At 42.9% G+C, this 26,527-nt stretch overlaps 1 long non-coding RNA gene and 1 other non-coding gene across 5 annotated transcripts in view; both read left to right on the top strand.

The window, feature by feature from the left end:
* Nucleotides 1-183: 183 nt before the first annotated feature.
* Nucleotides 184-26,527, top strand: part of LOC100294994 (uncharacterized) — a 36,710-nt gene continuing 10,366 nt past the window's right edge. The window contains exon 1 of one of the 4 annotated variants that reach the window (XR_805695.4): nt 184-1,093. This is a non-coding gene — a long non-coding RNA (uncharacterized lncRNA). Of the gene's footprint in view, nt 8,857-26,527 lie in introns of all 4 variants that reach the window. The other 3 variants (XR_001497633.3, XR_003034056.2, XR_009493972.1) reach the window with 3 other exon arrangements.
* On the top strand, nt 1,381-1,433 carry MIR12043 (microRNA mir-12043). Its single transcript, NR_162409.1, has one exon. It is a non-coding gene; the product is annotated as a microRNA mir-12043 (primary transcript).

The following is a 26,527-nucleotide window of genomic DNA, read 5'->3' as shown; positions in this document are numbered from 1 at the left end:
AAAATAGCCCATGATGTCACCCCAAGGCCTTCCCATTGGCTCGCGTAGCTCTCAGGGGGGCGGGCCCACCCGTCGCCATGGATACCCCACCCTAGAAGATTCTTCTCTGGGCCCGCGGAGGCTCACGGGATGAGGTAATGCTCCGCTGCCCTCCTACAGTTGGGCCCTTCTTTCTCCTCCTTCCCCCCCCGACCCCCCTCCGCGCGACTCGCGCCCCTCTCTTCCCCCTCCCTCCCCGGCGCGTCTTTCCCGGCCCGCCCGGTGCATTGTGGGCTGACGTCTTGGGGTTTGACTGTCTAGTGACGGTGGCTGCCGCGAGCCGGGCGGACTCGGGCGCTCCCAGCCTCTGTGGAAGTGGGTTGAAGTTTAGGGCTCGGACCGGAATGCCAGGGATGCTAGGACCCAGGGGGCCGGGGGAACCGAACCAGGTGTCTGGGGCTGAGGGCGCGGGGCGGGTGGTATTTCCCCACTTGGGGGCTCCATGTCACCCGCGGGCACTTCGCCACCGCGCGGGGCGGGCCGGGCCGGTTGAACGCCCGGGCCCCTGGCCCCCCCCCGCACTTCCGGGGGGCGGGAGCACCGCCCTTAAGGTGGCTCTGTTAAGTCCCCTGTGGGGGCGAGTGAAAGTGGTTTTGGGGGCAGTTCGTGCGAGTCGGCCCCCCACGTTGAGAATGCCCTGAAGTTTGTCTCCTGGTCAAGTTCAATAGCGACTGTCTGGCTATGTCTGGAAGCCCAGTGATTTGCATTGCTTGAAACTGGGTGTTCGGCTAAGTCCCCTCGGCACCCCCACCTCACCCTCCCGACCGTGGGAGAAAGGGTGCGGGCGTTCGCATCTTTGCCTCGGAAAGGTTTCTTACAGGAGGTGGATTTAGGGGGCAACTCGCGTCTAGTTGTGAACGAGCGTTTAGGGAATCCGAAACTCGGGGAACCCTGGTGATAGTCTACTCCCCGCCCCCGCACAACATGCATAGACACACTGCACATCACATGTACACACAAACACACACACGCACACGCCACTCCTCCCGCCCCGATTTGCTTCCGGGAAAACAAGTCCGAGAGCAGCAGACACTTGCCAAAAGTCACGCAGCGAGTGAGTAGAATAAAGATTTAAAATTTCTCCGCTCCCGGCCGGGTGGTGGGCCCATATCCTGCGTAGCCTCTAGGAAGCGCTAGACCCATGTAAGTGGTTCCTTTTTAGTGGTTGTTATTTTCTCCTCCCCCAACCCCGCGCCCCTTAGGGACGAAAGTGTACGGTGGAAAGAATACCGAAGTCTGGGATCGTGGGTTCTCTCCTGGCCAACACTGCCGCGGTGTGAAGGGAGCGAATCAGAGAACTTCCCTGAGTTTCTTCATCTGCAAGTGGGGCTGGTGAGACCCACCTCATAGGCCTGGGTTAGTGTAGAGTCATCGCCTCCAGGGCTAGGAGGTGGTCACCAACAGCCCCCTTCCCTGCCCTTGGTCGGAGCTTCCCGGAGCGTCCATGGAAAGCCAGGATGTGTGACTTGGCAGGAACAGATGGATTTAACCTGTGAGGAGGGTGAGGGAGGAAAGGGTCAGAACTCAGCTCCTTCCAGGGTTTTCTCCAGGACCGTGGTTTGACGTTGGACCTGCAGCAGTTTATGTCCCTAGGTCCTAATTCTGGCTTTTCAGCTTCTGAGCTTGCATAGCCCGGAGCTTTAAGGTATTTGTGGCTTTGAGAGTTGAGATTCAGCAGCCCAGCAGCAGCTGGTGTTAGGGACATCTTGACAGCTTTCCTTTACTTCCTTTACTTGCCCCTCATTCCCTCATGCAGCAGGGAAAACAGTGGCTCCTGTGAGCCAGGCAGTGCGGTGGGGGTGGGGAATACAGTGATGACAAGATGCAGTTACTTTTCTCTAGGAAGGAACATTTTCCTCTATATTGTTGCCCTGAATCATTTTCTTTTGTAATCAGGGAGATGCTGGTTTTTTTTTTTTATATATATAATTTTAATGATAACAGTAATAAAAATGGATATCATATAATAAACACCTACTATCAGCCAGGCCTTCACCAGAGCAATTTATATATGCTGTTTCTCCCCCACAACTATCTTGAGCTACATATATTATTATCCAGATTTAATATATGAGGAAGTAGGCCCAGAGACTTTAAGTATCCTGCTCAGGTCACACAGGCAGCTGGAAATTGACTTCAGGTGTGTGTTACATTCCCTTTTTATATCTTCTCTGCTATGGGAGACTTTCTTGTAAAGTATTGATTGTCTGCAGAGGAAACGGTGTTTAGATAGTGCGATGGAAGAAACTGTCTTGCCCAGTTCTCTGTAGCTCCTTTCAAAGCCTCCTTTCAGAGCTCCTGTATTTAGAAATTTCAAAACTTAGGACATTATATAAATATATATCTTTTGCCTAAGGGTTCTGTGTGTTCCTCTCTGCCTTATGTGGTTTAGTAGGCTGATTTTCTTCTTATGTTGAGAAATAGCATATTTCATCCAAAAAATAACAGATCTTTTCATGTTAACGCCCTTGCTTGGAAGCCTTCACTGGCTTCCCCTCACAACCAGGAGAGGGTTCAGATGCCTTTGTGTGGGACGGGGACCTTTCACAGCCTGGCTCCTGCTCTCTAGCCCCATCCCTCACTCCTAGGATCAGGAAAGCCTGGGCTCTGTTGCCTCAACAAACAACCCTACCATCTCAGTGGCTTACCCCAGCAAGTTTGTTTCTTCTCATGCCATGTCCCCATTGTGAGTCTGCAGGGGAGTTTCATTCACCATGGGCTTGGGCTGAAGAAGGCTTCATCTTGATGCATACGTCTTGTTGCTGTCTCGGCTGGGTGGAGGGGAGGCAGCAGATCATTCACTGGCTCTCAGAGCATCCACCTGGAAATGACACACTGCACTCCTGCTCACGCATCCTTGGCCAGAGCCAGTCACGTGGCCTTGCCTGACTTTAAAGCTCTGTAATCCTGCCAAGTGTCTTGAAGGAAGAGAGCCAGGAATATTTGGGGAACAACACTAATGATTCGAACAGTCTCCCTTTCTGTTCACCAAATGTTTGGCTTACTGTCCTCCCTCAGGCAGAATTCCCTCACACTCTCAAGGGCGTTGACCCTGAAGACCCACCTAGTCACAGTATATCGAGCTCACTTTCCAGGTAGTGGGTGATACGTAGTAGACTCTATATTGGCTCCAGGTGTGCCTATTCATCCAAAGGCAAGATGTCTGCCCAGCACACCCTCAGGGTGTAACAGTGGGACAGACAGGATAACTGCAATGGATAAACCAAAGTGAAGGAAGGGGACACCACTGTGGACTTTAATCCACAGGGCAGACATGTTGCCCATCCCACACCTCAACCAACACCCTGATCAGACCTGGATTCTGCTCCCTAAGTGTAGCCGCCCTGGCCATTGCTTTCTGTGACCCCTGGCCTTGTACTCTGAGAGACTCTTCCTTCTCTACATATAAAGCAGGCATAGGGAATAGGTTTTAAAATCAGCTTTTAAAAATAGGGATAGACGTGGGGGAATACAATCTCCTTTAATCCAGGCTGATATTCTTCTGGCAGTGTAGCTCTCCCCATAATGTACATTTCTTATCTATTTGATTCCAGGCTTTCTACGTGCCAGTAGCTGCAGCCAGTTCTTTTCTAGACAAGCATCCATGGTTCCCATGTTTCTTTGCTTTCTTGCTGTTGTGGCTGCTAATATCTATCTCATTCATCTCATTCTCATATTCTCTCTCTGTTTCTCTGTCTTTCTGTCTCCCTCTCTGCTGACTTGGTTTTGAGTGCTTTGGGCTTGTTGGGCTTAGGTGGGAGAGTCTTACTTTTCCTTCTTTTTCCAGAGCCCCTTTCTCTAATTGAAAGATATGCTGAGTAACATCTTAATTTATCCAGAAGTTTTAACAATAGGTTTGAGGCCATACCTTTAACTTTAGCCATACTTCGAGGCTGTTTTTCATTGGCCTTTTCTTGCTGAAAACCTTCCTTCATTTTATATTTTACTAGTTGGGATGGAGAAACAATACCTTCCTCTAACCCTTCATATCTCTGAATTTATAGTTTACCTGCACTCATTCCTGCCTACAAACTGGCCAAATCTTCTCTGCGCTCACCTCGTTTTTGTAATGTTTCTAAGTGCATCCAACAGCCACCAACACATGCTACTAACATTTTGTTTTACAACCTCTTCCTTTAGTTCATTAGGTTCATGATATGCCTTCTAGATTATCACAGTTCACCAAATAGATCCCCATCCTTTTACCTTCTGATAACAGAGTTCTTAATTACTGCCCTCTAAACAGTTCAATTATTGTTGTTATTACATTACCCTACGTCTAGGTGCCAGTCTTTATGTCTGTCAGGATAGGCTAGATTTGCCACCATAATAACCCTAATATCTCAGTGGCTTAACAAAACACTTTTATTTCTTGCTCATACTACTTGTTCAAGGTCAGAGGGGCTTTTCTCAATATACTCACTCAAAGAGAGTCTGAAGGTTTCATCTTGAAACGTGTGCTTCTACAATCACCCAGTCACCTTAACAGGAGAAAGAAAGCAAGTTGAATTTGTATTGGCTTTAAAAGTTGCCTCCAAGAAATGACATATGTTACTTGTGTTCATATAGTGTTGGTTAAAAACTAGTCATGTGACCTAGTCTTACTTAAAAGGTTCAGGAAAGTGCAATCCTACTATGTGCTTGGAATTTAAGAGCTGGAAATGCACGCGTTTGTATAGGCCAGGCTATGCTATAGTAGCGATGCAAAAATCTGACCCAATGACAACCACAGAATTATTCCTCACTCCTGCTGCATGCCCATAATGGGCTGGCCATGTCTCTGCTTCACATACATCATCTTTGCTCTGGGACCTTTTTGGAAACATTGCTGATTGTCACGGCAGAGAGAGAAGAACATGGTGCTTTAAAGCTTCTGCTGCAAGCAGTTCACGTGGCCAAGCCTGTTGTCTGTGGGGAGGGGCAGCAAGTATTTGCAAATAGTAATACAGTCTACCACACCCTACACTACACATTCCTCCCATTCCATAGTCTCAGCTACCCTAAGCATTTTCCTGGTTTTCCATTTATTATATTTATTCCATTTATTTATTATTATTTTTCCATGTATTAAATTTCATTTATTATAAAATATCCTTAATCAAAATGCTATCTGGCCAACTCCTACTCATCCTTCAAGACCCTGCTTAAATAATTGCTCCCTCTGAAACTTGCTTCCACCCTCAAATAGTTATTATCTTCTTTGGCTCGCCTCACTCGGTACACACCTGAAGCTGCGAATGTACCTCACGTATTCTGCTTACAACCCTGACTCCAAATACAGGAACTGTGTCTAACTCACTTTTTTGTGTTTCCAATGCTTAATGCAGGGTCTGGCACATGGAAGGAGAGAAGGTGCTCAGTAAACGCTTATTGATGGTTTTCTTAAAAACAGTCTTTTCTATACTGGTATTTGGTGTCTTAGTCAGTAAAGACTCTGCTTGCAACGCAGAAGACTCGGGTTTGATCCCTGGGTTGGGAAGATCCTCTGGAGAAGGGAATGGCAACCCACTCCAGTATTCTTGCCCGGAGAATCCCATAGACAGAGGAGCCTGGCAGGCTATAGTCCATGGGGTCGCAAAGAGTTGGACATGACTGAGTGGCTAACACTAATACACACATACTGGGATTAAGGGGGTATTTTACTAGTCAAATAGCAACAGTAACTTGTTTTAATACATAAAATTTGGAACATGTCAAATTCCCCCACTGAACCCTCCCTAAGCACATGCTATTGGACTTGGGATAAAATCCAGATTCTTTACTTTGCCTATAAGATCCTACATGATCTGAGCTGTCCTACCTCACCAGCCTGAAATAACTTGTACCTATCCCCTCACTATTCTGCAGCTACACTGGCTATGATTGTATCAGTCAAGATAGCCTAGTAATGCTCCAGTAAAAAACAACTCCAGATCTTAGTGACAGAAAAGTCATATTTCTTTTTTCTGTTCCACATCTGTCAAGGGTTGTCAGGAACTCTGATCATTTTGCCTTCCTCTGGGATCCAGTCTGATGGAGGAGGTACTTTCAGGAACATTATAGATCTCATGGTAGATAGAGGGAAAGGGAGCTTTGAAGGACTTTGTGTGTGTTAGTCGCTCAGTCATGTCTGACTCTTTGTGACCCCTTGGACTGTAGCCTATCAGGCTCCCTAAAGGGCTTTAGCCAGGCAGTTAGGTACATTTTCCAGGGGATGTCACATGACACTTCTTACAATTCATTGGCTAAAACAAGTCTAGTCACAAGCGGACCAGGAAATGCAATCCTATTTGCCTGGAAGGCAGTGAGCTAAAAGTTTCAGTCCTAATAACTCCTACACTGGACTTCTTCAGTTCCTCAAACAAGACAGACTGTTTCTTGTCTAAGAACCTTTATATGCACCCTCCACCTCTTCCCTGTTCCTGAGTCAATTTCTATTTCTTTAGAGGTTAGCTTAAATGACACTTAAAGAGGCTTTCTTTCATACTATACCCCAACACCCATGCCCATCTAAATTAGGTCCCTCTCTTATGCTTTTTCATAAGTCTCTATGTTTTTTATAGAAGTTCAGGAGTGTGATAAATCACACCTCTTTCTTTCTCTCCCAAGTTCAGAACCAGCTGAAAGTTAGATACAGGAATCAGATGAATGGGGATTGCAATGTCCACTTGATAGCTGATATGGGCTGGATTGGAGGGCATGGCAGACGTAATGGATTTCCTCATGTTTCACCCTTAATTAAACTTACCCACTGCTCTCTGGCAAAGGCAGGAAGTTGCAAAGCAAAGGTGAAATTAAAAGTGGCTCAGTTGTGTCTGACTTTTTGCAACCCCATGGACTATACAGTCCATGAATTCTCCAGGCCAGAATACTGGACTGGGTAGCCTTTCCTTTCTCCAGGGAATCTTCCGAAACCAGGGATCGAAACCAGGTCTCCTGCATTGCAGATCTTTTCTAAATGGACATTGACTGTGTGCATCCTGTAGACAAGTCCATTCTGAGAAGAGAGAAAAGTGGCTGGGATGAGCACGCTGTTGTACACACCATCCCCCTGACTGTGATGTGTTTTCAGCACTCAGAACACCTACAAACTTTTTTTTAATTAATTTATTTTAATTGGAGACTAATTACTTTACAATATTGTGGTTTTTGCCATACACTGACATGAATCAGCCACAGATGTACATGTGTTCCCCATCCTGAACCCACTTCCCACCTCCCTCCCCACCCCATCCCTCTGGGTTGTCCCAGTGCACCAGCTTTGAGTGCCTTGTTTCATGCATTGAACTTGGACTGATCTTCTATTTCACATAAGGTAATATACATGTTTCAATGCTATTCTCTCAAATCATCCCACCCTTGCCTTCTTCCACAGAGTCTAAAAGTCTGTTCTTTTTATCTGTGTCTCTTTTGCTGTCTTGTGTATAGGGGCGTCATTACCATCTTTCTAAATTCCATATATATGCATTAATATACTGTATTGGTGTTTTTCTTTCTGACTTACTTCACTCTGTATAATAGGCTGCAGTTTCATCCACCTCATTAGAACTGATTCAAATGTGTTCTTTTTAATAGCTGAGTAATATTCCATTGTGTATATGTACCACAGCTTTCTTATCCATTCATCTGCCAATGGACATCTAAGTTACTTCCATGCCCTAGCTATTGTAAACAGTGCTGCGATGAACATTGGGGTACACATGTCTCTTTCAATTCTGGTTTCCTCAGTGTATATGCCCAGCAGTGGGATTGCTGGGTCGTAAGGCAGTTCTATTTCCAGTTTTTTAAGGAATCTCCACACTGTTCTCCATAGTGGCTGTACTAGTTTGCATTCCCACCAACAGTGTAAGAGGGTTCCCTTTTCTCCACACCCTCTCCAGCATTTATTGCTTGTAGACTTTTTGAGAGCAGCCATTCTGACTGGTGTGAGATGGTACCTCATTGTCATTTTGATTTGCATTTCTCTGACAATGAGTGATGTTGAGCATCTTTTTCATGTGTTTGTTAGCCATCTGAATGTCTTCTTTGAAGAAATGTCTGTTTAGTTCTTTGGCCCATTATTTGATTTGGTTGTTTATTTTTCTGGTATTGAGTGGCATGAGCTGCTTGTATATTTTGGAGATTAATTCTTCATTAGTTTCGTTTGCTATTATTTTATCCCATTATGAAGGCTGTCTTTTCATCTTGCTTATAGTTTCCTTCGTTGTGCAAAAGCTTTTAAGTTTAATTAGGTCCCATTTGCTTATTTTTGCTTTTATTTCCATTACTCTGGCAGGTGGGTCATAGAGGATCTTGCTGTGATTTATGTCAGAGAGTGTTTGCCTATGTTTTCCTCTAGGAGTTTTATAGTTTCTGGTCTTATGTTTAGATCTTTGATCCATTTTGAGTTTATTTTTGTATGTGGTGTTAGAAAGTGTTCTAGTTTCATTCTTTTACAGGTGGTTGACCAGTTTTCCCAGCACCACCTGTTAAAGATATTGTCTTTTCTCCATTGTAAATTTTTGCCTCTTTTGTCAAAGATAAGGTGTCCATAGGTGCATGGATTTATCTCTTGGCTTTCTATTTTGTTCCATTGATCTATATTTCTGTCTTTGAGAATATCTACAAACTTAAGGGATCATAAAGTAACAAGGGCCCTTAAAGCCACCTTCCAAGTCCTGCCCTTTCCTCAATGCAGGAATCCCTTTGAAAGCATCATCTTTGCTTAAATCATTCTAGGGATCCTCAGAGCTGGGGCTGATAAGCCTACTGAATACTGCTGATAGGACCTCATTGGAAACATTTGTGGACATAAAATTGTGATCAATCCGTGAGATCTCAGAGAAGGTCAGCCAAATGGTAAGCAGCTCAAATATATGTCCAGTGGAGAAGAATTAAAGGAACTGGGAATATATACCCAGGGGGAGGAATAAAAGACCTTGAGACCATGTAGAGAAGTCTCCAAATAGTTGTGCAGCCATCACATGGGGGAGTTAACTTCTCCTGTAGGTTTTGAGATCAGAGCGAGAATAATGACTAGAAGTTACAGAGGAAAACTATGCTGCAATTAAGGAAGAACTTTCTGAAGTTATAGCTGTTTATCAATGTGACAGTTGCTTTTAAAGTAGAATGGAAAAATCATCTACTCAATACATACTTACTGCTTACTATGTACCAGACTCAGTACTGGTTTCAGTTCAGTTCATTCGCTCAGTCGTGTCCGACTCTTGGCGACCCCATGAACCGTAGCACACCAGACCTCCCTGTCCATCACCAACTCTCAGAGCCTATCCAGACTCATGTCCATTGATTCGGTGATGCCATCCAACCATCTCATCCTCTGTTGTCCCTTTCTCCTCCTGCCCTTAATCTTTCCCAGCATCAGAGTCTTTTCAAATGAGCTAGCTCTTCGCATCAGGTGGCTAAAGTATTGGAGTTTCAGCTTCAACATCAGTCCTTCCAATGAACACCCAGGACTGGTCTCCTTTAGGATGGACTGGTTAGATCTTGCAGTCCAAGGGACTCTCAAGAGTCTTCTCCAACACCACAGTTCAAAAGTATCAATTCTTCAGTGCTCAGCTTTCTTTATAGTCCAACTCTCACATCCATACATGACCACTGGAAAAACCATAGCCTTGACTAGATGGACATTTGTTAACAAAGTAATGTCTCTGCTTTTTAATATGCTGTCTAGGTTGGTCTTAACTTTCCTTCCAAGGAGTAAGCGTCTTTTAATTTCATGGCTGCAGTTATCATCTGCAGTGATTTTGGAGCCCCCCAAAATAAAGTCAGCCACTGTTTCCACTGTTTCCCTATCGATTTCCATGAAGTGATGGGACCGGATGCCATGATCTTCGTATTCTGAATGTTGAGCTAAAAGCCAGCTTTTTCACTCTCCTCTTTCACTCTCATCAAGAGGCTTTTTAGTTCCTCTTCACTTTCTGCCATAAGGGTGGTGTCATTTGCATATCTGAGGTTATTGATATTTCTCCCGGCAATCTTGATTCCAGCTTGTGCTTCTTCCAGCCCAGCGTTTCTCATGATGTACTCTGCATAGAAGTTAAATAAGCAGGGTGACAATATACAGCCTTGACATACTCCTTTTCCTATTTGAAACCAATCTGTTGTTCCATGTCCAGTTCTAACTGTTTCTTCCTGACCTGCATACTGGTTTCTCAAGAGGCAGGTCAGGTGGTCTGGTATTCCCATCTGTTGAAGAATTTTCCACAGTTTATTGTGATCCACACAGTCAAAGGCTTTGGCATAGTCAATAAAGCAGAAATAGAAGTTTTTCTGGAACTCTCTTGCTTTTTCAATGATCCAGCAGATGTTGGCAATACTGGTTTAGTGTATGATAATTCCTAATGATCTTTTAGTAGCCTATAGTATTCAAGTTACACTTATTTATTTTCAAAATTTATAAAAACCTTTTAAAATATTCTCTTTTAGAATTTGGGAGTGGTCGCCAGTATTAGTGGCTTTGTTTCTCAGTTCTGGAACTGGCCACCCTGTTTTTTTTCCTTTCAAAATGTGAAAACCTGAGATGATATTTTCTCATGTCAAGTATTAGTTATATGGACATTCTTCTATCAAAACAAGTGTTTTTAATGTCTATAAGTCAAAATTACCTGTACTTGGGATCACTTACGACTGAATACTCCTGGGAATTCCCTGGTGGTCCAGCAGCTAAGACTCTGAACTCCTAATGCTGCGGACCTGGATTCAATCCCTGGTCAGGACACTAGATCCCACATACTGTAACTAAGACATAGCCCAGCCAAATAAATTTAAAAAATAAAGTTAAATCTTAAAAGACTAGATAGTCCCTTACTATTTGTGGAAGAAGAACTACAAAGTTTTTCTAAAACTCCTTTTCCTTTCCTCCTGAGCATACAGCCCAGCCACATTTCCCAGCCTCCTGTGTAATTAGGTGTGGCCACGTGGCTGAGCTTAAACCAGTGCAAAAGAGGTGAATGTGATGTGTGCCACTTACAGACCTGGCTCATAAAACCATCTCTCCCCATCTTCTGGTTCAATGTCAGGTTCGAGGAGAAGGGCAGACCATAGGCAAAGGAGCCTGGATCTTGAATGACCACGTGGAAGATTAATTGCCCACTGGCTAAGTTTTTTTTTTTTTTGCACTGGACTTTACCTGAATGAGAAATCAACTTTAGTGTTGAAACTCTGAGATTTTTGGAGTATATATGTTAAAGCTGCTAGTGTCTTCTTATTCCAACTTGTGCTGTAAGATGCCTTCCAAGAGAGAAGAAACGTGGAACTGAAGTTAGGGATTTTATTTCACCCTTTCTTGTTTAAAGAGAATCAGTGGAGGAAGCAGAAGTAAAAGACATCGCAGTTAATTACACACTGATGCTTTCTTTTTGCTCATGTTTTCTTCCCAACTGATTTATAAATTTAATGAGACATGTTGCTTTGTCTCTTATATATTTAATCTTTCAGTGGGTATTTATTGAGCAATTCCAGGTGCTTTGGGGATTTCAGAAAAAGTACAGGTAGCACGAATTATTAAATGTTATTCATTATTCAACAGTTTTTGAGAGTCCACTATGAGCTAGCCACTGGGAAATATTGGTGAACAAAAGCCACGGTACCTGCCCATAAATTGGGGTATAGCAAGGAAAATAGAAATAAAGAGGCAAGACTAGTTGAGCATGACAGTGCTGTGAGAAAGAAGGACAGGATCTTCTAGGATGCACATAGAAGGGACATCTGCAGCGGTGGCAGTCAGAGAATTGTCCTCTATTAAGGTAGTGAATGGAGAAGGAAATGGCAACCCACTCCAGTGTTCTGGCCTGGAGAATCCCAGGGACGGGGGAACCTGGTGGGCTGCCATCTATGGGGTCGCATAGTCTGACATGGCTGAAGCGTCTTAGCAGCAGCAGCAGCAAGGTAGTGAATATGTTGAGACCACGAGGATGAGTAGGATTAGCCAGAAGAAGAGGAGACAGTGGAGACAGGAAGAGTATTCTAGGAAGAGCAAATGCACGTACAAAGGCCTAGATACAGGCTTGAAGATGGGGGTGTGTTTGGAGGGACCATAAGGTAAGCTGAAAAGGAAGCATGGAGAAGATGAGCATGAGAGGAGGAACTCTTAATTTATGTATGCACATACTTGATAAATGCATGTGGAAGACCTGGTACTTTATATGTATGCATTTTGTTGTTGTTCAGTCATTAAATCCTTTCGGACTCGTTGTGACTCCATGGACTGCAGCACACCAGGCTTCCTTGTCCTTCACTATCTCCTAGAGTTTGCTCAAACCCATGTCCATTGATTCAATGATGGCATCCAACCATCTCATCGTCTTTTGCCCCCCTTCTCTTCCTGCCCTCAATCTTTTCCAGCATCAGGGTCTTTTCCAATGAATCGGCTGTTCACATCAGGTGGCCAAAGGATTGGAGCTTCAGCTTCAGCATCAGTCCTTCCAATGAATATTCAGGGTTGATTTCCTTTAGGACTGACTGATTTGATCTCCTTGCTGTCCAAGGGACTCTAAAGAGTCTTCTCTAGCACCACAGTTCAAAAGCATCAATTCTTCAGCACTGTGCCTTCTTTATGGTCCAATTCTACTTCCATACGTGACTACTGGAAAAACCACAGCTTTGACTATATGAACCTTTTGCTGGCAAAGTGATATCCCTGCTTTTTAATGTGCTGTCTAGATTTGTCATAGCTTTTCTTCCAAGGAGCAAGCATCTTTTAATTTCATGGCTGCAATCACCATCCGCAATGATTTTGGGGCCCAAGAAAATAAAGTCTGTCACTGTTTCCATTGTTTCCCCATCTATTTCCCATGAAGTGATGGGACTCAATGCCATGATCTTCGTTTTTTGAATGCTGAGTTTTAAGCCAGCTTTTTCCACTCTCCTCTTTCACTCTCATTAAGAGGCTCTTTCGTTGTCTTTGCTTTCTGTCATTAGGGTGGTGTCATCTGCATATCTGAGGTTATTGATATTTCTCCCAGAAATCTTAATTCCAGCTTGTGCTTCATCCAGCTCAGCATCTTGCATGAGGTACTCTTCATATAAGTTAAATAAGCAGGGTGACAGTATACAGCCTTGACATACTCCTTTTCCAATTTTGAACCAGTCCGTTGTTCCATGTCCATTTCTAACTGTTGCTTCTTAACCTGCATACAGGTTTCTCAGGAGGAGGGTAAGGTGATCTGGTATTCCCATCTCTTTAAGAATTTTCTACCAGTTGTGATCCACACAGTCAAAGGCTTTAGCATAGTCAGTGAAACAGAAATAGATGTTTTTCTGGAATTCCCTTGCTTTTTCTATGATCCAGCAGATATTGGCAATTTGATCTCTGGTTCCTCTGACTTTTCTAAGTCCAGCTTGTACATCTGGAAGTTCTTTCTTCACATACTGTTGAAGCCCAGCTTTAAGGAGTTTGAGCATTACCTTGCTAGGAAGTGAAATAAGTGCAATTGTGTGGACAGTGTATGCATTTACCTAGAAGAAAATATGGCTGATTTACCATCAAGATGTCAACATTTGTGATATTTGAGTAATTTCTATTTTTCCCCTTATGTTTAACTGTTTGTTTTAAAACTGTATACAGTAAACATATGTTACATTAGGAATTTTGAAACTCAAGAGTGTATTTTCTCCTCAGTTGTGATTGCACCTGCTGTACATCATCGGATCCTCAGAGTGGTTGTCTGAGCAAGGTGAGGTCCAGAACTGATGCGCAGTGGTGCTAGAATTGGCTTTCCTCCGGTCCCATTCATTCTACTTCATCTCCATTTCGTCTGCCTCCCTGGCTATTATCTAAGTACTGAGGATGGCTTTTCGTGAAACTACTGACATTAGTGCCATGTTGCATGTTCTTATGTATGTTGTTTGCAACTTGGAGAAATTGAATCCACAGTCTCATGATCCTGACTGACATAAGAGGCTTGCCACATGCAAAAAATGCTTCTCCACCTACTGGACTATGTCATTAGACCTCTCATTTCTGTGATGCTCTCATGTCCTTTGCATAGTGATTTGGCAGCAGGGGAGAGGGCTATGGATAATTTTAAAGAATGAAGTTAGGGAGGAAATAGTTTCTTATTATCCCATCAACCCACATCTTGATTGGCTAGCATGTTGCTGCTTGGTCAAACCAGTGACAGTGAACATCCAAACATTTGAAAGTCTTTTTTTTTTCTTCTTTTTTTAAATTTTATTTTATTTAACTTTACAATATTGTATTGGTTTTGCCATATATCAAAATGAATCTGCCACAGGTATACATGTGTTCCCCATCCTGAACCCTCCTCCCTCCTCCCTCCCCATACCATCCCTCTGGGTCGTCCCAGTGCACCAGCCCCAAGCATCCAGTATTGTGCATCGAACCTGGACTGGCAACTCGTTTCATATATGATATTATACATATTTCAATGCCATTCTCCCAAATCATCCCACCCTCTCCCTCTCCCACAGAGTCCAACAGACTGTTCTATACATCAGTGTCTCTTTTGCTGTCTCATATACAGGGTTATTGTTACCATCTTTCTAAATTCCATATATATGCGTTAGTATACTGTATTGGTGTTTTTCTTTCTGGCTTACTTCACTCTGTATAATAGGCTCCAGTTTCATCCACCTCATTAGAACTGATTCAAATATATTCTTTTTAATGGCTGAGTAATACTCCATTGTGTATATGTACCACAGCTTTCTTATCCATTCATCTGCTGATGGATATCTAGGTTGCTTCCATGTCCTGGCTATTATAAAGAGTGCTGCGATGAACATTGGGGTACACGTGTCTCTTTCAATTCTGGTTTCCTTGGTGTGTATGCCCACAGTGGGATTGCTGGATCATAAGGCAGTTCTAGTCCCAGTTTTCTAAGGAATCTCCACATTGTTCTCCATAGTGGCTGTACTAGTTTTCATTCCCACCAACAGTGTAAGAGGGTTCCCTTTTCTCCACACCCTCTCCAGCATTTATTGCTTGTAGACTTTTGGATTGCAGCCATTCTGACTGGCGTGAAATGGTACCTCATGAAAGTCTTGAAACACTGTATTAACATTGTCTAAATTATATTGTGGCAACAAACAATCCCCCTCCCCAAATCTCAGAAGCTTGAAACAGCATGAGTTTAATTGATGTGCGTGTTACCTATCCATCCTCATTTAGGGCTTAGCTGTTTATTTAGAGACCCTAGGTGAAGAAGTGGCTCCTGGATGAGATATTGCTGGTTTGTGTCACAGGGAAGGGAGAGGTGCCACCAGGGTAGTTCTTAAAGCCTTGCCCACAGTCACTTCCTCTCTGAGTGGTCATAGCGTGTCACAGGCTGATGAGGAAGAGCAGCCAGTGTTTTGACAGACACCTTCTTAGCTATCTGAATCTTAGCTTCTGTATCTTTAAAATAGAAATAAGTAAAAAATTATTCAAACTGTGGAATATTGTATAGCCATTGTAAAAAATGGGTAGTTGCCCTTAAAAAAATGAGTTGACCTGGAGAAAAGCCCATAATATAGTGTTACAGAAAGCAAGTTATACAGTATAACTTGGTCTCATTTGTGCATAAATTAAAAACCCTATATCTGAGCGTATTTGTTTACATGAGAATATTAATAAAAGCAGAGAATGTTTAAGGAATGCCTACATCATATGCCTATCCTGTGCTAAGTGCTTTTTACATGCATTTGCTCATTTAATCCTTGCAAAACCCAGAAAAAGGAGTAGAACATTATTAATAGAATGAATGGTTTTTGTTAGCTATCTTACTTGGGGGTGGGATGAGAGAGATTTTATTTACTTTTAAAAGTAAATGATTTCTGTACATTTTTACTGATCACCATATGTGGATTAATCAACTTTTGTGGTGAAAGAAACCACAGTAACACATGAGTGCAAAGTATTTTGTTTTCTGCTTACGCGTCTGCAGTCAGCTAGTCAGCATAGCCTTTGAAGGTCCTGCCTGGCTTGCTTTCCTCCCACTGCGTCTGCCTCCCCTGCAGGTTTCTAAGTAGTGATGATGACTTTTCCTGGAACCGCTGACATTAGTGCCGTGTCGTGTGTGCTCAGGTGCAACCTGGAGAAGCAGTGCTGAGGGTCAAGTTCAGGTCTGTTCCATATGCCTCATCTTAGAACCCATCCTGGAGAAGCAGAATCTGCCAGGGGTCTGTCCTTCTCTTGATAGAGGTGCGGGCAAATGGACACATGGGAAGCTTGTGAAGGCCCAGGCTTGGAACTGGCCTAATGTCATTTGGGCCCACATTCTATTAGCTGAAGCAAGTACATGGCCGAGTCCAGTAGTGGTGGGGCTGGAAAGTCATAGAGGTTTGGAAAGAGAAAGTGAATATTCACTGTATAGTAATCTACCATCAACATTCATTGCTTTCTTAGTTAAAAAATAAAGTGAGGAAAAGAATATTTACCAGGGATAGTTTAAGTTGTGTTTAATATATTATGAAGTCACTTTATACATTTCTTAAAAATACAAACTCCATATCTACAATTATAATGAGCACAGTGATATTAAGATGGACGTTTAATTAACCAGAGAACTCATTGCCTAGTAGGGCAGGTAGACCTTTACACCAGTTGGCTTGTGCTGCCCGTGGTGTAACATTCTGAGCATAATTCGGAGAGTGTTTAATGGCCCTGTGTATACATCACTGCAACTTGTGTGGCCATTTGCAATCCAAAGAACTTAAATCATAGAATCACAGACTCCTGGACCTGGAAGGCTCTAGTGCCTATGGTAGGCAGGTGCCTCTTAACTCATATGAACAGCTGCTTTTGCCAGTTACAGTCATTCTTGATTGGATGTGTCTCACGTTGCTGGGAAACGGTTATGGAATCAAAATTCTTTCAGGTAGCCCATGGGGACAGGGAGACCCCCCAGCTGTCACTTACCTGAGTGGTCAAGATAGGATGGAAACCTAAACGTCTTGAGTGGGCCCAGGGCCTCTCATTTTGTTTCTCTGCATAACATGAACAATCAAGCACATGGAGCATTTGGGAATAGTCACTAGACCCTGAAACTAACGCTACTCTGTCTTTAAAAAGTATATCAAGCCTCCTTGTTTTATTGTTTCCTTTGTCTTAAGAGAACCCAAGTACTGCTTTGACCAACTACCTCTGAGTCATGCAATGAAACGCCATTGGCACAGACTCTGAAATGAAGAGAAGCATGTTAAATTTCCTAAAACACTCCCAGGGAATCATGCCTATTTTAATTTCCTTTCTTTTCTAGGTAATTTAGAAATATCTGCTGATATAGCTTATGGGAATCAATTGCATAAAGCAAATGTTTTACTGAGGACTCTATTTGTTAAGATTAAAAATTGTATTTCTCAAGTTTCAGTCATTTACCCATCACTTTTTCTATTTTTCTCTGTCTACTTACTTCTTTCAAATCACTGTACTTACTAGTTTTCTTTAAATAGATTCACTTTTTTAAAACTTAAACGTATTTTTATAGATGATATATTACCAGTATAAATTGATAAAAAGTATTTACTTGCCATAAACATTTAGACAACTGTAAAAATAAATACATAACAGGAAGGCAAGGCAAAAGTTGTTTTCGTTTTCATTTTATGTCTTTAGAATGACAGTGCTCCGAAGACTATACGATAATTAATTAATACATACAATGGCACAGAAAAATCAGTTAAAAAGTATATAAAGTGCTTACCATGTGAAAGACACTAAGAATCTCCTCAGTGAATTTATAGTCTACAGTGGAAGACTAGAAATTAAATAAGCAATTATATTAAAATAAACAATAAAATCCTAAAAAAAAAAAAATACATAATCATTACAATAGACAACTTGTCTCTTATTCTACACAAGGTAGGTGTTTTTCCATTGATATTGTAGAAAGGTATGGTCTCTGGACAACACTTCCCTGGTGGTTCAGTGATAAAGAATCTGCCTGCAATGCAGGAGACGTGAGCTTGATCCCTGAGTTGGGAAGATCCACTGGAAAAGGAAACGACAACCTACTCCAGTGTTCTTGCCTGGAGAATCCCATGGACAGAGAAACTTGGAGGGCCACAGTCCATGGGGTCACAGAGTTGGACATAACTTAGCGACTAAACCTCATTATCAACAGGGGCTGTGCAATCAGGAAGACATGGGTTAAAATCTCAACTCATTCTCTTCCCGATAGTGTGACCTTGGGCAATTTTCTTAATTACTGAGCATCAGTTTCTTATTCATAAGATGGAGCATCATTTTAATCCATGAAATGAAATAACCTAGTGATCAACTGCCTACATGTTCTAGGTAATGTACTAAATGCATGGGTGCTATGAAAACTGAGTAAATGGAGTTGAAGACTTGGATTCCAGTCCCATTTTATCTCCTTTTGGATAAGTCATTTAATATCTCTGAGCTTCAGTTTCCTCGTCTGAAAATGAGTGTGGTGGTTGCCATTTATGCTACTTCAAAGAACTTCTGGGAGGAATGACATCATAATGAGTGGGAAAGTCTTTGGGTGTTTAGATACAGGTGTTTCTGCTATAATGTGACGTGTACATTCCTGAAACACTGTGTTCTGAAGAGTTGTACATTTTTTAAAAATTGTACATTTAAAAGTTGTTTAAAAATCCAAATAGGGTTAAGGTAGACCACTGACAACTGCACAACCATACTGCTAAGATAAAACTCTGAATATCCTAATAAAAGTAATAGAGCTAAGGAGATCTATTAAATTTTGACTCAATAAATATACACATACCCACACATACTACAGCAAATGTAGGATTTTAATCCTGCATTTAAACCTTAAAGCTGACAAAGAGAACTTGACGGAAGACATAAGGAAGACTGGGCTGCTGAAGCTATGGGGTCAACAAGGGCAAATCCTCAAAGATGAGGATGCACCATGCAACAAGCTCTCTCAAGGAGTATGCAGGCAAACAGCCCAGCAGGAGGATGGAGGGTGAAAGGGCATTCTGTCTCCCAGATCTGTGTGCCTCTGAGGCAACCACATTCCACTCTGTTAATGTCGTTTCTGCTCAGTCACTGCTCCTCGGTAGAACAAAACATTAATATCCTGGGAAAAATCAGTGTGGATAAAAGCAACTTGCATGTTATACTGCTCTTCTTCCTCTAGTGATCAGCCTTACCTTGTCTTCCAGCAAAATGGGTCACAGTATCATGTATTGTAGTAGGGCAACCCACATGTGCAGATGGTGGGGAGGTGCAGTTCTCAACTGAACACCCAATTCCTGGTCCCAGACTCCATAAGCAGAACAGTCAGAGACTCCCAGAGGTAGAATTCATCCAGGCCATGAGTCTTCCTCTCTGTGCCCGCTTTCCTTTCTTAGTCTGAACTGTCTAACTTCTTTTCCTCTCCTTGGTTTCACACTTGCTCTTCCTCACTAGCCTGTGAGCTCCTTGAGAGAGGGCTCTGGCTTAATTCATTGATGAGCTCTGAGGACCCACACATGGGTCCTCGAGCAGAATAGTTGCATTACAGTTGAACCTCAGAACTCACCGAATGGTCCCTGGGCTCATCTGAGGGCATCAGAACCACTGGGCCACCTTGAGATGAGGATGGAGGCACGTTCTCCATAAGGACAAAGACTGTGTCTCATTCAGCTCTATCCCTACCGTCCCTGTTGCTCTGAAGTGAAGCAGGGAGTCCTCCGTGGGTCCCAGCCCCACTTTACCTACGAGAAGTCCACAATGGGGCTAGCAGCACATCCTCCTCCTCCCTCCTCCTCTCTCCCTTCCTTCCTTCCAACAAACATCCATCAGGTCCCTACCCCATACTAGGCACTACAAGGTCCTGAGGATGAAATGGTGGGCAAGAAAGACATGGAATCTGCCTTTATGGTGCTTCTGTGTTGCTTGGAGATTAAGGTTACTTAACTTCTGGAGCCAGGTTGCCTGGATCTGTTACCTGGCTCTGTCTTTTACCCACTGTATGAACTTGGCCAAATTCATCTCTGAATCTCTGTTTCCTTACCTGTAAAATAAAGCTTATCAGATCAGATCAGATCAGTCACTCAGTTGTGTCCGACTCTTTGCGACCCCATGAATCGCAGCACGCCAGGCCTCCCTGTCCATCATCAACTCCCAGAGTTCGCTCAGACTCATGTCCATCAAGTCAGTGATGCCATCCAGCCATCTCATCCTCTGTCGTCCCCTTCTCCTCCTGCTCCCAATCCCTCCCAGCATCAGAGTCTTTTCCAATGAATCAACTCTTCCCATGAGGTGGCCAAAGTACTGGAGTTTCAGCTTTAGCATCATTCCTTCCAAAGAAATCCCAGGGCTGATCTCCTTCAGAATGGACTGGTTGGATCTCCTTGCAGTCCAAGGGACTCTCAAGAGTCTTCTCCAACAACACAGTTCAAAAGCATCAATTCTTCGGCGCCCATCTTTCTTCAGAGTCCAACTCTCACATCCATACATGACCACAGGAAAAACCATAGCCTTGACTAGACGAACCTTTGTTGGCAAAGTAATGTCTCTGCTTTTGAATATGCTATCTAGGTTGGTCATAACCTTCCTTCCAAGGAGTAAGCGTCTTTTAATTTCATGGCTGCAGTCACCATCTGTAGTGATTTTGGAGCCCCAAAAAATAAAGTCTGACACTGTTTCCACTGTTTCCCCATCTATTTCCCATGAAGTGGTGGGACCGGATGCCATAATAGAACCCAATTCAGAGAGTTGTTATGAATATTAAATAAATGGACATATAAAATACTTAGAATAGTACCTGACCTAGAAAGTGCCCAATAAATATTAACTGTAATTACTAGTATTAGAGTTGTTGCCTATAGATAATAAACACATGCATATAAAATCACAATAAGCTATAAGTATTATGAATGAAAAGAGCAGAATAACCTGGAACTGTGTGGTTCTAACTAACTCTGTAGTTAGTAGACTATGCAAACGTTATCTGATAGGGGAGTGGGGAGATGATGGAGCCTGAGGACCTGGAAGATTTCTATACATTTGTGATTTGGAAGAAGATCAACAGTCGGAAACTTCTTAAAGAGGGTTATCTAAAAGGGGCTCTCTGAAGAGCAGCTACGATATAAAGCATATAAGTGCTGACTCCTGAAGGAGCAGGGTAGTGTGGGAGGGGCATTCCAGGCAGAGGAAAGGCAGGAAAGAGCCATCACCGGTGACCAAGTGTTGAGGAACTCCGCCTATTGGTTCTGCACTTGGCCAATCTTGTTAAAAAATCCTGTTTCCAGTTGGTCATATTTACTGTCTACTGTATTAGGAGCCCTCAGTGGTGGCTTTCAAGTACTGGTACTAACCACAGCCTGAGGAATCTAGAACTCCATATCTTTTCAGGCTACTGTGACCCCTTCTATACTGTCAAGCTGACCAGGCCATTGTTTATTGTTTTTTTTTTTGGCCAGTGGCATGGCAGTCCTAATTCCCTGACCAGGGATTGAACCTCTGCCCCCTGCAGTGGAAGCATGGAGAATTAACCACTGGACCTCCAGGGAATTACCCAATTATTTTATTTCTTAGGTTACACTTGAGCAGATTAAAGAAAGGAAATATAATGAGCATGCATTTCTATGTACCATGGTCTAAATTCACTCCCAATGCCTAAGTTTTAATTAGTATATGTTACCAACCACATACAAGTTGGGTAACCTTGGTTAGGTCATCTCATTTCCTATTATTTACCAACACTCACTCAATGAATACCAACTTAGCAAGAAGTATGTGCTGGTGTGATAGGGTAGAGAGGTTGCTTGGGGCCTCAGATTCTCACCAATAGCATGAAGGCTTGGGCCAGATCACTGGTTTTCAACTGAAGTGTTCACTCCCAACCTCCATGCTATTAGATGGAGCCATATTCTTTAGTATATTGAAAAGTTTTCTCAACTCCTGATTGACAACTAGCAGCTGGACAGTTTTACTACTGTGACCCAGAACTTAAGTTTTCTCTGCCTACATTGTTAGGCTATGTGAGCCTCACTGTCATAAGGACTCCATGGAAGAGGTTGTGAACTGCTGAAAGGGATGTTCTCTGAAGTCCTTTTAGTTCTGACATTCTCTGAATTCTGTGATTATTTTTCTTTTCTCTTAGTTTCCTTTCATTTAACACCATCTTATATGCAAGTTTCCAAGAATCCATGGGGTTCTCCCCCTTGTCAGCCTCAGGGGTTCCCTTCTCTTTGCTTAGCACTTTCCCTATCAATTATTCCGCTCTTGATTCCCTCTCCTTTACAGGCCTTTTCAGAACCTTCATTTCAGTGAATCCTAATTGTCTGTGTGTATATATCTCCCCACACGTAAGGTCTGTATTCCTGGCACTAGTAGGCACTCAGCAACTGTTGGATGAATTAGTGAATTCTTAATGATTATCAAGAACATATACATTCATACACTTTGTAACCTTTGATCATTTGACTTCTTTTGTGAGGGTGTCAATTTGGACAGAATTGCTAGATTCAAAGTTATAAGCTGGTTTCCTGCTTTTATTACCAACTACCAGATTGCTGTGGCTTTTGTTTTATGTAAGTACTAGTATTGCTGATGATAACATGTGTGGTAATTATTTATAACATAATATTAAATAATTAAATCCAAGAGTACTTCCTCTCTCTCTTTCTCTCACCCTTGTTTCTGGGTATCGATATCCTTTTTATCCCAAACTCCAGTGGTTTCTGTAAAGCCACTCTAATCATTGCTCCATGTTCTGCATTTACCCAAAGAAAAAGAAATGGGCTGTTCCAGTGCCAGATGCCCACAGTGTTTGTCTCTTCTTTGAACTCTGCACCCTTTTGGAAGTTCAACATCAGCTTGGCTGGGGGTTTTCTGCTGTGTTGATGATGATGGTGATGATGATAAGGATAACTACAATAATCCCACTTTATAGATACGGAAACTAAGGCTCAGAGATGTGACATGGCTTGCCCTCAGTCACACAGCTAGGAATTTTCAAAGACAGGATTTACATCTGTTTCCAACAGAGTCAAAGATGGTCTTTTCCCACAAAACTACACTACACGGCTCCCCAGGTGGATGTATAGTGTCAGAAGCCTTGTGGGAGCAGCAGGTCTGTCAAGTTCTACAGGCCTGAGCTGTTTATTGCTGCTGAGGACACTCATCAGTACGCTAATTACATTAATTGCTGCCCACTCTGCGGCTACGTAGGTGGTTTAACAACACCTAGCAACCTGGTAATGATGCCTGGGCCTGCCTGCCTTTGTGAAAACATCTGACTGCTTTAAAAAAAAAGAAAAAAAAATCCTTCCGGTGGTGGCCAAAAATAGTAATTATAGGTTCTATTGGTTGAAAGTTAGTGACTTTCTACCTTGTAGGGAAAAGGTCAAGACACTGAACTTTGACACTCCATCAGCCTCAACTGTGTGCTTGACACTTTATTTAAGGGATCTTTTATAATCCTCATGATAGCTTAGAGGTAGGTATTATCCTTATTTTGTTTCTAAGGGAACCCAGTCACCTGCTTGGGTTCACATAGCTGGGAATGGGTTTAGAACTGTCGGAGGACAAATTTAGCTTCCACACATTTCCCTACACCATAGCACCTCTCAACAGGAGACTTTTGCTTCTGATGCTTGGAATTGAATTACATACCAGCGGGGCAGAGTCTGTATTTCCAGAGAGGAAGCAAAGCGTTGAAAATCGGTGTTTCACAGAGGCCTCCATTGCTAGGGGAGGATACCAACATTTCAACCTTCTAACTCCCATCTCGTCCCAACCTTCTCAAGGAAATGTTAGCAGACTTTTCCAGTTGACTTTTTAAGAAGTAATTTGAAGACTACATCCAGTACTTCTTGGAAATGGACAAAGTGGCTTTGGCAATTTATCATAATTGGGTAAACAACTTAGCTTCCCCAGACAGCCAGATAACAGAGGCTAATTTAGGAAGTAAATGACTTTGGAATGTTGTATATGCATGCAGTTTATAGGTGTGTCCATATTGTGTGTCAATAAGTGTAGTCTGCAAGTGCATGCATGGTGTGTGTTCTTCAGGAAGTCTTGAGATACTGGTGTACTTAGATGATTTGGTTCATTACCTATCATCCAGCTGTAAATGAGGCTTAAAAATATATTTCACTAATATTCCAAGCAACTATATTATATGATGACTCAGAGTAGTGGTTAAGATATTGGAGCTTGACCAGGGTTTGAATTATGGCTCTCTCTCTTACCATTTGTTGTGATTTAGGCAAGTCACCTAACCTCTCTGGGCATCAGTTTTATCATTTCTAAAAACAGGGGTTAAAACAGTTCTGACCTCATGGGATTGCTGTAAGTCAGGGAGATTTTTTTGTAATTTAATTTTTAATTAGAGGATAATTACAATATTATAATGGTTTCTGCCATACATCAACATGAATCAGCCATAGATATACATATGTCCCCTTCTTCTTAAATGTCCCTCCCCCTTCCACCCCTCTAGGTTGTCACAGAGCACCAGTCAGGAAGATTTTTTAGGGCAGGTACTACATCTGTACACTTCTCTGCACGCAGTCAGAATGAGATTTGGAAAGAGCAGGCTTTGGAGTCAGACAATTCCTCAGCTTTGATTCTAGCACTTTCATACTGACTGTGTGGCCCCGGAGAAATTACTTAACTTTTCTGGGCCTCAGATTCCTCAACTATGAAATAAAGGCTCATTATTCCCACCTCAAATGATTGTCACGTGATAAGGTGGGACCTATGGAGACCTGGTACTTCGGATAGCGCATTGGAAGTATCTGTTTCCCTTTTTCCCATCCCAGAGGCTGACATTCAGGATGGCTGTGTTCTTGTTTGATATGTAAAACACATTCTTTTCTCTCCTGTGAGTGTTTGTCGCTCAGTCGTATCTGACTCTTTGAGACCTTGTGGACTGTAGCCCAAAGGCTTCTCTGTCCATGGAATTCTCCAAACAAGAATACTGGAGTGGGTTGCCATTTCCTTCTCCAAGGGGATCTTCCTGACCAAGGGATCAAACCCAGATCTCCTGCATTGCAGGAGGATTCTTTACTGTCTGAGCCAGCAGGAAGCTCCTTTTCTCATACTCCATCTTTATCTTCTCCTTCCCACCCTTTTCCTTTATTTCCCTTCCTCCCTTTTTTCTTTTTCTTTTTCGGTCAGCCTGCATCTACTATGACTCATCCCCTCTATCCAGGGTCACCTGGTCCCTGGATTGTAGCAGCAGCTCTCCCTGGCCTCCATCCTCCTCTCCATCCAACACTCTGTGGTTGTATTCTCCACACAGGGTATCCTTTCATAACCTGACCCAGACCTTGCTACTCCTCTGTGCCACTCCTTCCAGTAGCTTCTCATCACACTGAGAGCAGTCTGTGACCCTCACCATAGTCCAAAAGGCTCTGTGTGTGAACTGTCTTCTGGCAAACTGTCTGATTCGGCTTCCTAGCACTTTTTAACTCTGCTCCAGCCTCAAAAGCCTTCTGACTATTATGGGAACTTTCCAAGGACGTTCCAGCTTTGGGTCTTTTATAAGTGCTGTTCTCTCTCCCTCCAAGCAGTTATAGAGTTCATTCTCACTTCCTCACACCTCTGCCCACATGTCACCTTATCAGAAAGGTGCTCTGTGATGACCTTACATAAAATAACACCCCAATCACTCTCAAGCCTCCATTTCATTTATCTCCTCATTTTTCATAGACAGATTCTAGATTTATTCCTTTACTTTTGATTGCCTCTCTCCCCACAATGGAAGGTAAGCTCTATAAGAACAGACTTTGTTTTCTGCTATGTCCCCAGAGCCCAACACACAGTAGGTGCTCAATTAATATTTGCTGAATTGATGACTGTGTGTGGCCTCTGTATGAAATGATAGGGAAGAGCCTGCATAGATGTTCCAGGTGATTCCAGCCCTGATGGCTCACTGACCAGTATTTATTGTATCCAAGCCAAGGTGATGAGCAGTGAAGAGGAAAATTAGGTGGCCTTTTAGGGACCCACCCTCTTCATATATGCACCTTCAAGACCAGACCTGTCTCATCTGTGGCAGTGACATACCTGGTTTTACACTGCTTCATGCAGAGTTGCACTGTTGTCTGGAATTCTCATGGCAGCTTTGTAATATGATTAATTTTGCTCATATAGATAATGTATCGATCATAGATAAAGATCACTCATTTTTTTTGCTAATGTTTTGTGTTTAGTATACTACCACAACGGAGAAGGCAATGGCACCCCAGTCCAGTACTCTTGCCTGGAAAATCCCATGGATGGAGGAGCCTGGTGGGCTGCAGTCCATGGGGTCGCTAAGAGTCGGACCCGACTGAGCGACTTCACTTTCACTTTTCACTTTCATGCATTGGAGAAGGAAATGGCAACCCACTCCAGTGTTCTTACCTGGAGAGTCCCAGGGATGGGGGAGCTTGGTGGGCTGCCGTCTATGGGGTCGCACAGAGTCAGACACGACTGAAGTGACTTAGCATACTACCACAAACTGAAAGTTAGAGATGTAATATCTGCTTGTTCCCAGACTATGAAAACAAAAACACAAAGTCTGCTAGCACAGAATCACTCTTAGCCACCTGGTCTCTCCCTGCCTTCACCCTCCTGTCCTGATTTCTGTTCCTGTAT

This window comes from Bos taurus, chromosome 3 (assembly GCF_002263795.3).
Source record: "Bos taurus isolate L1 Dominette 01449 registration number 42190680 breed Hereford chromosome 3, ARS-UCD2.0, whole genome shotgun sequence".
Lineage (NCBI taxonomy): Eukaryota > Metazoa > Chordata > Mammalia > Artiodactyla > Bovidae > Bos > Bos taurus.
Note: the sequence above shows the minus strand (reverse complement) of the source record. Positions and strands in the feature narration are given on the sequence as shown.